Raw genomic sequence first — 13822 nt, forward strand, 5'->3', positions numbered from 1 at the left:
TCCTCGATGTAAAACCTGAGAAAAGATTTTGGGTATTTTATTTGGTAATGATCCCAAGAAGCAGGCATGAAGGAGTGGGAGAGTTAGAGATGGAAGAAAACTCAGTGTCAGAAGAGTGTTATCCAGGGTATTGTAGGAAACTAAGTAGGACTTGATTTTTCTGGGACCTTCTGTAAAGGTTACCTCTCAGAAGTATCCTCTTGAAGGACAGGAGTCAGCGATATTATCCAACTCTTCTAGTTACCTCTGGTTCAGGGGGCCCAGAAAAATCTGCACTGTGCTTGCACATGCACTGAGTGGGCTTATGTGGCATCAGAAAAACTCTTTGGCAGATATGGACCTTGTCATCCTGATGATAGTCTAAGCTCATGTGACTTTCAGCTGAGACCGAAATTCAACATGTCCAGGGCGGTGCGCTATGATGTATCAGAGATGTCACCGCAACATCAGAATAGGAAAGGACACTGCAGTTGGGGTCAAAGGCCTGTGTTCACAGCCCCAACTGAGTAACCCTGCAAGGGCATGCGCCTTCCAGGGTTAGTGTTCTCACCTGTAAAAATGAAGAAGGTATTCCCAGGTGCTGTATGTATGGAAGACACAGAACTAAGGGCTGTGTGTCACTAGGAGAAGTGAACTGCTTGGTTGCCTGGCGGCCTCTGGAGGAACTCCCCATCGCCATCCATCGTCTAGGGTTTTCCCTGTCCTGGCAGTAGTCTCTTCTTCCAAGGTAAGATTTGTAAGACTGAACACTGTTGTATAAACAAGCATGGGCATTTATTAATTTAGAATGAGAAAGTAGGGGTCGCTGGGAATGGAGAGCGGTATTCGTTGGTTAGGGTATACTCTCTGTGTAGGCAAGCAATTTTGGGAGTTCAAGCAAAGTCAGAATGTCATCAAGTGGGAATAAGATTCAAATTAAGATAACATGCTTTGTATTTTGGAGCCCTAGGGTAAGAGGACCCTGATATACCCGTTTCTACAATACAGATATCAACTTCTCCGATTTGTACAGTGACCTTCATTATAAATGACCCAATCCTTGGCAAATATCTTCAACTTGCCTTATGCATGTCTGGGATTCAATCAACATTTATAAATCAACTTTGCATACATATTTCTATCACTATGCATTGTATTGATTTTGCAGTGCAATTCACAGAGGGCAACTTTTCTTTCTTTCTTTTTTTAACCAAACTCTTCCAGGAGCAATTCATCCTTTACACTGCATGACAGGGTTACTTCAGGGTTTAAATGACATTGTTAAACTGATAAACATTGTGTGTGTTACTTTTCACATTAAATCATGGAATCCAGTGGGTAGTAATGGGCTCTAGCAAGTAGAGGAAAGACTTTGATAATCAATGAAATAGAAGACTATTTTTTAAAATTCCTGTTTTGTTGAGGAGTCTTGTAATTATAGAATATTATAAAAATAGACTTTAAAAATTATAAATAGAAGGGCTTATTATGTTATCTCAGTTTATCATTAACTAAATTCTGTGCTTAAAGCTAGATTACTGTTGATCAAATTATAAATTGATCTTAAAAATTTTGTGAAGGGTTTATGAAGAATTATCAAGTTTTGGAGTTTTCTGGTAGCCTAGTGGTTAAGGATCCAGTGTTGTCATTGCTGTGGCTCGAGTTTGATACCTTAGAACTTTTGTATGCCCTGGGAACAGCCAAGAAAAATAAAATAAAATAAAATAAAATAAAATAAAATAAAATAAAAGAATAAAAGAATTATCAAGTCTGGGAGAAACAAAACATTTATATATTTGGGCTTATTGACCATAAAATATAATTTTTTTAAAGCTACATTTAAAAGAAATAGAACTAATCTGGAAATTGGGAGACTTGAGTATTTGCCTTACTCTGCTGGCTAAAATGTTTTGTGGGATTCAAGTTTCCTCAACTGTAAAAAAAGGACAAGATTAGTTGATCCTGCTTATATTTCAGCTCTAAATCTCTCTCTTTTATGATACAGGTAAGTAGGGATTCTTGGAGGTAGAAGCAATAGAAATCAGATTTCAAAATGTGAATATACTGGAAACAAATGAGGGATTAGAAGATCTTCATTTTTGTAGAAGGGAAATCACTAATCTGTACTCGAGGAAGTTACAGCCTTAACATCTTCAATTTTCTGACAACTTAAAATAGAGGGAAAATACTTGAGGAAAAGTCTGCAGCAAGTCTCTAATAATGGTAAACTATCACTCCATTTTACCTGGAACTGTTTTCCAGAAGGCATGGCTGTCCCTATTAAACAGGGGAAAGTCCTGGATGAAATGGGATGTTTTGATATCCTTACCCCTAATATGCAATATAAGTATTTGTCTCCATCAGTTCTGCTATAACAACAATACTGTAGACTGAATACATTAAACAACAGACATTTATTTCTCACAGTTTTGGAGGCTGAGAAGTCCAAGGTCAAGGTGCCTGCAGATTTGGTGTCTGGCGAGGGCCTGCTTTCTAGCTCATGGTTGGTCATCTTCTTGCTGTGTCCTCACATGGGGGAAGGGGCGAGGGAGTCCTCTGTGGTCTCTTCACAAGGGCACTCATCCTATTCACGAGAGCTGCACCCTCATGACCTCATCACCTCCCAAAGACCCCACCTCCTACTACCCTCTCATGGGGGAAGAAATTCCAACATATGCATGTCACTGGGACACAACCATTGCCTGTAGCAGTATTATTTCAGCTTAGGCTTCAAGCTGCTCCTTGTCTTGAAGGTAGCTATATGGTGGGAGGAGTTGCCACAAAGAAACTTCAAATGAAGCCGCCGCATATGGTGCTTCTAAAAGGTACCATCTACTTGAAGAAACATTTTAAATCAGCTATACTTTAATAATAATAATAATAATAAATAAAATAAAATAAAAATAAAAGGCACCATCTCAGTGATGAATACATTTCTAAAGTCACTGTCAGGGGATTTGCAAAAAATGAGGCAGACTAAGATACTGAGTTTTTTTCCCCCCGGTGTTATATATCCAGTTATTTGTTCATTCATTTGGTGTCATCGACAACCTCCTCTGTTTGAAGCACAATGCTAGTTCCTGGGAACATAAACAAATAAACAAATAATAAAATAGGAATACCTCTCTAAAGAAATTTATTTTAATCTGTCTTGTTGGTATTAAAATGGTCTTCCCACCCCTCCCCAGAATGCTGTCCTGAAAATACATTTTGTGTCTTGGTACTGAGCCATGGTCCTAGTCCTTGGGAGATACTCAACAGATATTTGTTGAATTGAATTTCTATTATTCCCCTGTGCCATTTCTACCTTAAAAAAAAACCTCTTTTCTCTTGTTTATCTCAAAGGATTCCACTGATATTTTTTCTCTAGGACCCAAAGCACTTGGCGAATATTTTCCAAGATCTTTATAGCCTGTCTCTGAAATAGATAAGAAGTATTCTGATAGCAATTGTACACATCACTGGTGGTGATCTTTCTTGGTTCTCTTTTCTCCTATTCCTGATGGTTCATTTGAGCTTCCACAACAGGTCAAGACGGTTTAATCGTTCTCATGGCTCATTTGGGGCATCAGCAGGGCCACAGTGTCAGGAAATATGTGGACTTCAAAGGTGCTTTTTGAAGGTAAATTCAGATCAAAGCAAACGGCTCAGTAAGTACACCAACTTTAGACCTCTTGTTCCACAGCACAGAACCTAAAAAGGTCTCCAGAGGACATGAGCCAGAAAGAGCCACCTGGAGTTGTAATTTTCCAGTCCTTCTGGAAACTAAGGTGAAGTCACTGCAAAAAGAATTCCATTTTGGTGTTTGACAGCAGTCAGGGATCTTGGGATTTAACTCTGTCCCAATGTCACTAGGAGAATAGGACAAAATAGTAAGACATTTGTGACAAGGCTATTTGCTTTTTGCATAATATCTGGAATGGAAGAGCTAAAAATATTACTTGGTTAAAAAATCCTTAATTAATTCCTATCACATTTCAGTGAGAGAGATGAGTATGTTCAATTTTTTTTTTTCAGTATGAAGGACAACTGAATCCCTTAATAATTACTGAGGGTCACGCTTCAAATTAACAACAAATTATATTCAGTGATATAATCCTATAGACATCTAATATAACAGTATAAGACATTCCTTGGTCTCAGCAGGTAGTGCATATTTGAAACTATCTAAACTGTTGGACTTTGCTTAGATTCTAGGGTTACAAACCATAGAGTAGGTGCATTATTTTTATTTAATTTACTTATCATCGATCAGTGTGACCTGATATTGGCATTGTTAATGGCCCTTAAGTTTAGATCTGTCTAAATGATTGCCCTAATTTAGGCAGGGAGTTTTTGGATGTATGTGCCTTTCTGCAATTGGGCAAATTCCTGCACATGGGCAGGAAATGTCTTTAAACTTAGAAATAGCAATCAAAAAATTAATTGTTCTGAAAACAAATATAACTAGCCAGTCCTTTTTATGTATGTATGTGTAGTGTGTGTGTGTGTGTGTGTGTGTGTGTGTGTGTGTGTGTGTGTTTGTTTATGCCCATGGGACTATATGTTTGTCTGTGAGTTACCTACTAGATTTTATTAAATGTCATTAGCAACTCTTAAAAAGAATGAAAATTTACAATTCTTCAGGGTCTTGAGAAAGATGGAGTAGGAAGTAAGTATCCAAGGTAGGTAGTAATCTTTTCTGGCTGCTACTTGGGAGATATACATGCTAAGAAAAATCTATCTCCCTCTCTCATCTGCTATTATCTACCTATCTTAGAGATAATACATTCACATGGTTAAAAAAAAATCACAAAAGGTAAAAAACTCATAGTTACAATTCTCCTTCCTATTCCTTGTCCCCACCCCCATCTGCCAAGACCCTTAGCCAAACTTATATGAAAGTCAATTAAAATATGATTTCTTTCCTTCTCCTTTAGCACGATAGGAAGCATGTTATACTCTTCTGCCACTTGTTTCCATCACCTAACAGAATCTAGGTTATATTACCTTAACAGGATTTAGAGAGCTCCCTCATATTTTTCCCTATCCACATGACACTTCATTGCTGAGATCAAATTTTTCAAATTTTTTTTTTTTTTTTTTTTTTTTTTTGCTATTTCTTGGGCCGCTTCTGCGGCATATGGGATGTTCCCAGGCTAGGGGTCCAATCGCGAGCTGTAGCTGCCGGCCTACGCCAGAGCCACAGCAACACGGGATCCGAGCCGCGTCTGCAACCTACACCACAGCTCACGGCAACGCCGGATCGTTAACCCACTGAGCAAGGGCAGGGATCGAACCCGCAACCTCATGGTTCCTAGTCGGATTCGTTAACCACTGCGCCACAACGGGAACTCCCAAATTTTTCAAATTTTGATATGCATCAGAATCACCTGGAGGGCTTGTTAAAATGCAGGTTAACAGATTCACTCTACCTCTATGCTTCTGATTCAAGGAGTCTGGGGTGGGATCTGAGAACTGGCATTTCTGATGAATTTCCAGGTGATACTGATGCTGTTGTCTGGGGACCTCTCTTTGAGAACCACTGTTTTAGATGTACCATAATATATTTAGCTTGTGGATGGACAAAAGGATTAACTGTTTGCTATTATGAACTGTGCGGCAATGGATATTCTTCTTCATGTACCATTTTATAAGTATTTCCGTGGGAGGAATTTCCAAAAGTAGGTTTTCTGGGTGGAGAGTCACATAAATGTGTAATTTTGATATACAGTGCTAAATTGGTGTGGTTCCAACTTATACTTCTACTAGCAGTATATGAAAGTGCCTGTTGCACCACGCTGAAGGATTTTTTGGACAGTCTGGTAGGTGAAAATATTTTAATTTATCCTTATCTTTTCATATAAGTAAGGGCCTTTTGTATTTTTTTTTCTGAAATTTACCTTTTTGAGTAAATTACCTAATCATTCTAGATCTCAATTTAAATGTAAAATGGGAATATTAGTAATTCCTAAGAATTAAGCAGCCTGAACTGCTATGACCCCCAAACTTTGTTTGATTGTAAATCATCAATTAAATTCCACTTGATTCCATGACAAAGTTTCATTCATGTGGCCATTTCTTCATGAAATAATTATTCAGCACATGCTATACTAAGTACTGGGAATGAAGAGGTGAAAACCTTATTTTCAAGAAATTCACTGTATACTAGTTAAGATCAAATTGTAAAGGATTATGCTACAAAAGTTAGAATGATGGCTGTCATGAAGGTCTCTATAAGCCAAAGAGGCACATCAGTTCAAGAAACCCTGACTCCCCCTGGGGGAATCAGGGACAGCTTCATGCAGAAGGTGGCTTTGAACTGACACTTGGAGAAGAGGAGTTTGCCAGATGGATGAGTCAGGGATGGTGTTCCAGACGGAAGAACAGCCTGTACAAAACCAAAGAGGCATGAGAAAATATGGGTATTAGTGAATTAGACAGCAGTGCTAATGCTTGAAGAGTAGGAATGGAAGAAGGACCACTGTGATTTTCTAATTCACCTTTGGGGGAACAACCTCAATTCCCTCGAATTGGCTCATTCCAAAGCCCAGTCTGTAATATGAATGTTTCCCTCATATTTCCAGTAGCCAATTTTCTCTCTATTAGTTCTCTCACCTGATCCTCTGTTGACCATGGCATTTATGGTTTGGACTCTTCTTTGTCTCAAATGAAGATTTATTTAGGTCCTTGCTGCATGAGCTTTCCAATTTAGTGTTCTATCTACTACCACATAATTCTTAATGAGAGAGTCAGAGGTTAACAGAAAAATAACATAGAAGGAATATGTCTTATGCTGTAACTTTAAGAGTGTATGTTCTCAAGGACTATTAGCAGAAACAGGGAGATGCTCAGAAAATATTACTGAGTATAGAGAGAGAGGATGCAGAATGTCTAAAGATATAACAAGAGTCCTGTTATATTTATACCTAAATCTATCTATCTATCTATCTATCTATCTATCTATCTATCTATCTATCTATCATCTATCTATCTATCTATCTATCTATCTATCTATCTATCTATCTATCTATATGTTATCTATCATGTATTGTCTATCCATCCTCCTTATTTGGCTGTGGAATTTTATATATTTTTTTAAAGCTAATGTATTCTGATGTATTTCTACATCACTAGAAATTTTAGCTTGTATTGGCCACCATTCATGGCACCATGGGATGGATAAGCAATTTTGTTGTTTATTCTCTGAGTAATAGACATTTGAGTTTGTGTGTTTTTACCTATATAAATAGAGTGGTAAAAGAAATAAACTAAATTAATAACAGGGTTTATCTTGAATAGTGAGAAATGGGCAAAGATTATCTTTGTACAAAAAAAGTAAGAACAAACAAACCCCAAAACCAAGCCAGGTAAGAAAGATATTTTGACTATTGTAACAACAGTAATAGTTCACATTTATTTATTTACTCATTGCCTCTTTAGGGCTGCACTCACGGCACATGGAGGTTCCGAGGCTAGGGGTCCAATCAGAGCTGTAGCTGCTGGCCTATGCCACGGCCACAGCAATGCAAGATCTGAGCCACATCTGTGACCTAAACCACAGCTCATGGCAAAGCCGGATCCTTAATGCACTAAGTGAGGCCAGGGATCGAACCCATATCCTCATGGATGCTGGTCGGTTTTGCTAACCACTAAGCCATGATGGGAACTCCATAGTTCACATTTATTCAGCATTATTGTACCTAGTATTGAGTGAAAAGTAAGAGTCTGGTATACTTTCTGTTTTGCCCTGCTTAGTTCTCCAAAGGCCACACTATGAAGTCTATACTATTATCAATCCTCTGTGACATGTAGAGAGACATTTTGTGTTTTAGTAAAAACCTATAGCACACCTTTGTGGGTTATCACATTCTGACTGTTCCTTGTCTTTGAGCTATTTTGAACTTTGTAAATTGTAGGTAACTGATGGATACAAACTCTGTCATGTCTGGTAGAGATTTAATAAACTTCTCTCACTGTTGTCTCCCTGGGAATTGGACTGTATACTGTCACCTTGCACAAATTGTCAACCCTTACCTAATTTTCAGGTCTTCTAGTTTGCTTCAACCTTCCAAACTTACATTTCCAATTTTTCTCTCTCCCTTCTGACTTGTCATTATTAAGGCCTAAACCTAATCACCCAGATTCTCATCAGTCATGTAGTTGACCTGCCTCAGGATCTGAAGAAACTCTGTGAGCTAAAGCCTGACAACCTGATATATCTTGAGGGACTCCTCGCTGCAGTGGACCATGCATGGGCTGTATTTCTCCATGGACAAGCCACTATATGGGCCACTAAGAAACTCTGGTCAAATGCTCAGGTCATGCATGCCCTTATACATGAGATTATCAAGACTATGGACACCATTATCAAGAGCATCAAAATCTTAGCCTCTGGAAATTCAGTGAGCAGTTCTGCAAAATTGACATATTTCCATATATCAACCTTTTAGAATCCACTGGGCTAGATACCCTCAGAGTTCAGCTCTTTACTAAAATACAACATTTCATACTAATATTACTTTTTATTTCTAGGTATCCCTCTGAAGATTCTACTCTATAGGACCCTAAAAAACTTATCTTTGTAATTACCACTCAATAGATGATTTGACCATTTTTGCAGAGAGAATGTGGAGCAAGAGGCCTCAGGAAGCTATTGCATTTCCTTGTTGGACTGATCCTTTAGCATTATGTAATGCTTTTCTTTGTCTCTCATTATAGTCTTTGTTTTAAAATCTATTTTGTCTGATATGAACATTGCTACCACAGCTTCCTTTTCATTTCCATTTCTGTGGAATCCTTTTTCCATCCCGTCACTTTCAGTCTTTGTGTGTCTTTAGATCTAAAGTGAGTCTCTTATAGGCAGCATATATGTACCTCTTATTTTTTTATCCATTCAATCACTCTGTCTTTTGATTAGAACATTTTGTTCATTTACATTTAAAATAATTACTGATGGGTATATACTTATTGCCATTGTATTGTTTAATGTTTTTTTTCTTAGTTCTTTTTGTTATCTTCTTCTTTTGTTCTCTTGTGATTTGATAACTATTTTTAGTGTTATGTTTGCATTCCTTTCTCTTTTTTTGTTGTATGTGTATCTATGAGTTTTTTGGTTGGTGGTTGCTATAAACATATATATCAACCTATATATGTATATACATGATTATTTTAAGTTGATGATTTTTTAAGGTTGAATGCATTCTACAGACCCTGCATTTTTTATTTCTCCCCTCATGTTTAATGTTTTTGACATAATATTTGCATATTTTTATTGTGTGTGTCCCTTAACTACTTATTGTGCCTGTAGATAATTTTATTGCTTTTAATAGAACTTTTCCATTCTCTTTATAAGTGGTTGATCTACTACCTTTACTGTATGTTTTCCTTTAGCAATGAGATTTTTCCTTTTGTAATTTTCCTATTTCTAGTTGTAGCTTTTTCTTTCTGCTTAAAGTCTCTTTAACATCTCTTATAAAGCCAGTTTAGTGGTGCTAAGCTCTTTTAGCTTTTGCTTGTTTGTAAAACTCTTTATCTCTCCTTCAAATGTAAATGATAATCTTGCTGGTAGAGCATTCTTGCTATAGGTTTTTTCCTTTATCACTTTGAATATATTGTGACACTCCCTAATGGGCTGAAATGTTTCTGCTGAAAATTCAGCTGATTGTCTTATGGGAGTTTGCTTGTATGTAACTAGCTGTTTTTCTATGCTGCTTTGAGATTATCTTGTTTGTGTCCCCCACCCCACCTGCCTGCTTCCCTGCCTTCCTTCCTTTCTTTGTCATTTTTTTTGAAATGCTTATATGACTTTTATTTATTTATTTATTTATTTATTTTTATTTTCCCACTGTACAGCAAGGGGATCAAGTTATCCTTACATGTATACATTACAATTACATTTTTTCCCCACCCTTTGTTCTGTTGCAACGTGAGTATCTAGACAAAGTTCTCAATGCTATTCAGCAGGATCTCCTTGTAAATCTATTCTAAGTTGTGTCTGATTCTTTATCATTTTAATTTCAGTGTGTCTTGGTGTGTTCCTCTTTGGGTTCATCTGGTTTGAGATTCTCTGTGCTTCCTGAACCTGGGTGTATGTTTCCTCTCCCAGATTAGGGATGTTTTCAGCTATTGTCTTCAAATAAGTTTTCTGCCTCTTTCTTTCTCTTCTGTATATGTGACACCATAATGCAGATGTTAGTATGCTTGATGTTGTCCCTGAGGTCTCTTAAACTATCCTCATTAAATAATTTTTTTTTTTTTTTTGCTTTTTTCTGTTCAGGGTCAGTGATTTCCACCACCCTGTCTTCCAATTCACTGATCTCTTCCTCTGTATCATCTAATTTACTGTTGATTTCTTCTAGTGTATTTTTTAATTTCAGTTATGCAATTCTTCAGCTCTCTTTAGTTATTCTTTATAATTTTGGATTCTTTATTAAAATTCTCGGTGTGTTCATCCATTCCCTCAAGTTCATTGAGCATCTTTATGACCATTACCTTGAACTCTATTGGGTAGATTGCTTATCTCCAATTTTGTTCAGATTTTTTTCTGAAGTTTTTGTCCTATTCCTTTGTTTGGAATGTATTCATTCCTCTGTCTCCTCAATTTTCTGTATTCTCTGTGTTTATGCATTAGGTAGGTTGGGGTACATTTTCTTTTGTAGGAGACATCCTATGGGGCTTGACAGTATACTCCCTGTAGTCACCCAGAACTATATGCTCTAGGGATGCCCCATGTAGGATGCATGGGCCCTCTTGTTATGGTGGAGCTGACTACCATGGGTGTATAGGTAGGCAGGGCTGGCCTCCAGTCCAGTTGGCTGCCAGGCCCTCCCTCATATGATGGCTGCTGGCTTGCCTATGGTTGGGGCTTGGTCCTAGGGCAGCTGGCTGTGGGACATGGGGGGGGGCAGGGCTGGTTCCAGCTCACTGATGAGTGGGCCCAGGTCCTCACAATGCTGGATATGTTGCCTAGGCTGTCCCAGGACTGATGCTAGCTTGCTGGTGAGCAGGTAAGCCTGGAGTGCTAATAGGCCAGAGGGAGGACACCAAAATGATGTTTGCCAGCACCAGTGTTCTTATGGTAGAATGAGATCCCCTAAATGGTTGTTTATGTCCATGTATCTGTGGAGCCAGGGTGAGCTCCATTTGCCTGCTGCATCTCTGGGAGGGTCTCCAAGTTCAGCAAATGGATCTGACTTAGCCTCCTTTCACATTGCTGCCTCTCTGCTGAGACATGGAGTGGGTGAGATTTTTTCCATGTGCCCTTTAAGAGTGGAGTGTGTTTCAGGAGTTCCCTAGTGGCTCAGTGGATTAAGGATCTGTCATTTTTACTTCTGTGGCTCTGGTTGCTTCTGTGGTGTGGGTTTAATCCATGGCCTGGGAACTTTTGTATGTTGTGGGCACAGCTGAAAAAAAAAAAAAGGAGTAGACTCTGTTTCCTACAGCCCTCCAGCTCTCTCATACATAAACCCTGCTGGCCTTCAAATCTGGATATTCTGGGGGCTCTTCTTCCCAGTGCAGGACCCGCAGGAAGGGACTCTGAACTTTCGCTTCTTAGGGAGAAGTTCTGAAGTTGTGAATACCCTCCCAGTTGTGAGTTGCTTATGCAGGCATGAGAGTTTTGACTATACTGTGTCTCCATCCCTCCCATCTGCCTTGTTGTGGTTCCTTCTTTATACCTCTAATTATGGAAGATCTTTTCCGCCAGTCTTCAGGTTGTTATAGTAGACAGTCATTGTGTAAATTGTTATAATATTCATGTGTCTGTAGGACATCATGAGCTCAGGATCTTCCTATTTTGCATTTTTGGCCAAAACGCCAGGGCTTTTCCAAATTAAGATTATTAGAAATTTTATCCATCACTCAATTCTTTATTTAACCTGTTCTTTCCTCTACATTCAAATGAAACCCATCATCTGCATTTCTCTAAGAAAGTTGTTTCATTGGTAACTGTTGAACAAATATTGGGTTGATGAAATCTCTTGGTGCCATAAAGAAATGAATAATATATAAGAACACAGGAACTATGTCGCATTGATTTTAAAAAATAGTTAAATAAGGAGTTCCTGTCCTGGCTCAGTGGTTAACAAACCCAACTAGTATCCATGAGGATTTGGGTTTGATTGCTGGCCTTGCTCAGTGGGTTAAGGATTTGGTGTTTCTGTGAGCTGTGGGGTAGGTCGAAGACACAGCTCGGATCCTTTGTTGCTGTGGCTGTGGTGTAGCCCAGCATCGCAGCTCCAATTCAACCCTTAGCTTGGGAACTTCCACATGCCATGGGTGTGGCTCTAAAAACAAACAAACAAATAAATAAAATAGTTAAATAACTTGTAGAGTCAAGGTCCATGTTTTTGGACAGCCTATATGCTTTTGGTATTACTAGTTCAGTTGCAAATAGCTCAACATTGTTAGACAAGAGAAAAGAAAAATGTCACTGTTAGCTGCTTTTCTTTGCTATAAGATATTAGTGGAAATATTAACTTTTTTTTTATAGCTAAAGGGACAGAAACCATGAATCCAATTCTGCTAACTTCCAGGGAAGACTAGATAAGAACCTTTCAATTACAGATTGCTTATTTATCTAATTCTCTTGGCAGAATTTGCTCTGGTGAAACAAATCACCTGTTTGGGGGGGGGGGGAGAAACCATTTAAGTGATTAAAATCTACCTGAGCTAATTTCCTCTTTAACCTATTTGTAAGCCAGCAAGGGCTGATAGTTGTAATGAATAGTTCGTGTGGGAAGCTTTAGCTGACATTTGAATCTCATTAGACTTTGAAAAATTTCTACCATCTTGTTCTTTTTGAGCTTTTTCACTAAAATTACAGTTTTCAAGGTAGGTTTCAATACATGGAAATGTGAAGCTTCAGAGTATGGAATCTAGTCCTACTGTTACCAGCTGTGTGAGCCAAGACAATTCTTATTTTTCCTTAAAACTAAGTTTTTGCAGTTAGGAAATGATTGTTGCTATAAATGAATTGTCTTGATAATTACAAGAGCTAATATAAAGTGCTAATATTAGAAGTAAGTGCTTAATGGTGTCCAGCATATGGTGAGCACATATTAACAGGTATGGCTCATTGCTAATAGAATCTCTGAAATGGAAAAACTGACTGGATGAAGGGAAAAACTGGTGTTAGAATAACTTCGTCTTTATAATTAACTTATCAATTGCTAGAAAATTTAGCATGTGAGTGATAGACATCTGCTATGTTATTGAGAGAATATTAGAAACAGACATCTTTTCAAGTTCTGGTCCCAAACTACTTCTGTGTTATATGTATTATCCATTCAGAATTATTCTTTCAAAAGCTATCTTATGTTAGGGGTCAGAGTTGTACAGTACTTTTTCCCCCAAAAGCACCATTAAATTTATTCGATACGTTTAAAATTTTTTAAATTAAAATATAGTTGATTTACAATGTGTTAATTTCAGATGTACGGTAAAGTGATTCAGGTATACATATATGGAAATAATACATTCTCTTCATTATAGGCTATTACAAGATATTGAGTACAATTCCCTGTGCTATGAATAGATCTTTCTTTGTTATCTATTTTATATATAGTAGTGTGTATACTAATTTTTGAGTTAGAGCACTTTAGTCCTAGTGAAGAATTAAAATCAGTTACTATAAATGTCAACTCAACCCTTCCTCGTGGTGTTTTATTACTTTATTTTTTTAAGAGTTGTGATCTTTTTTTATGTAACAGTACAGTGTGAACATTTTTCTAAAACAATAAATATGTGTTGAATTTTTGTCAGTGGGTTATTAGATATCTTTAAGTGTTTTTCTTTATTTTTTCGGGAGCACACCCATGGCATATGGAGGTTCCCAGGCTAGGGTTGGCATCAGAGCTGTAGC

The sequence above is a fragment of the Sus scrofa genome, chromosome 13, assembly GCF_054392235.1.
Source record: "Sus scrofa isolate SSC_HxYL_T2T_F1_AM1 chromosome 13, Sscrofa_HxYL_maternal_Yorkshire_Landrace_v2.0, whole genome shotgun sequence".
Lineage (NCBI taxonomy): Eukaryota > Metazoa > Chordata > Mammalia > Artiodactyla > Suidae > Sus > Sus scrofa.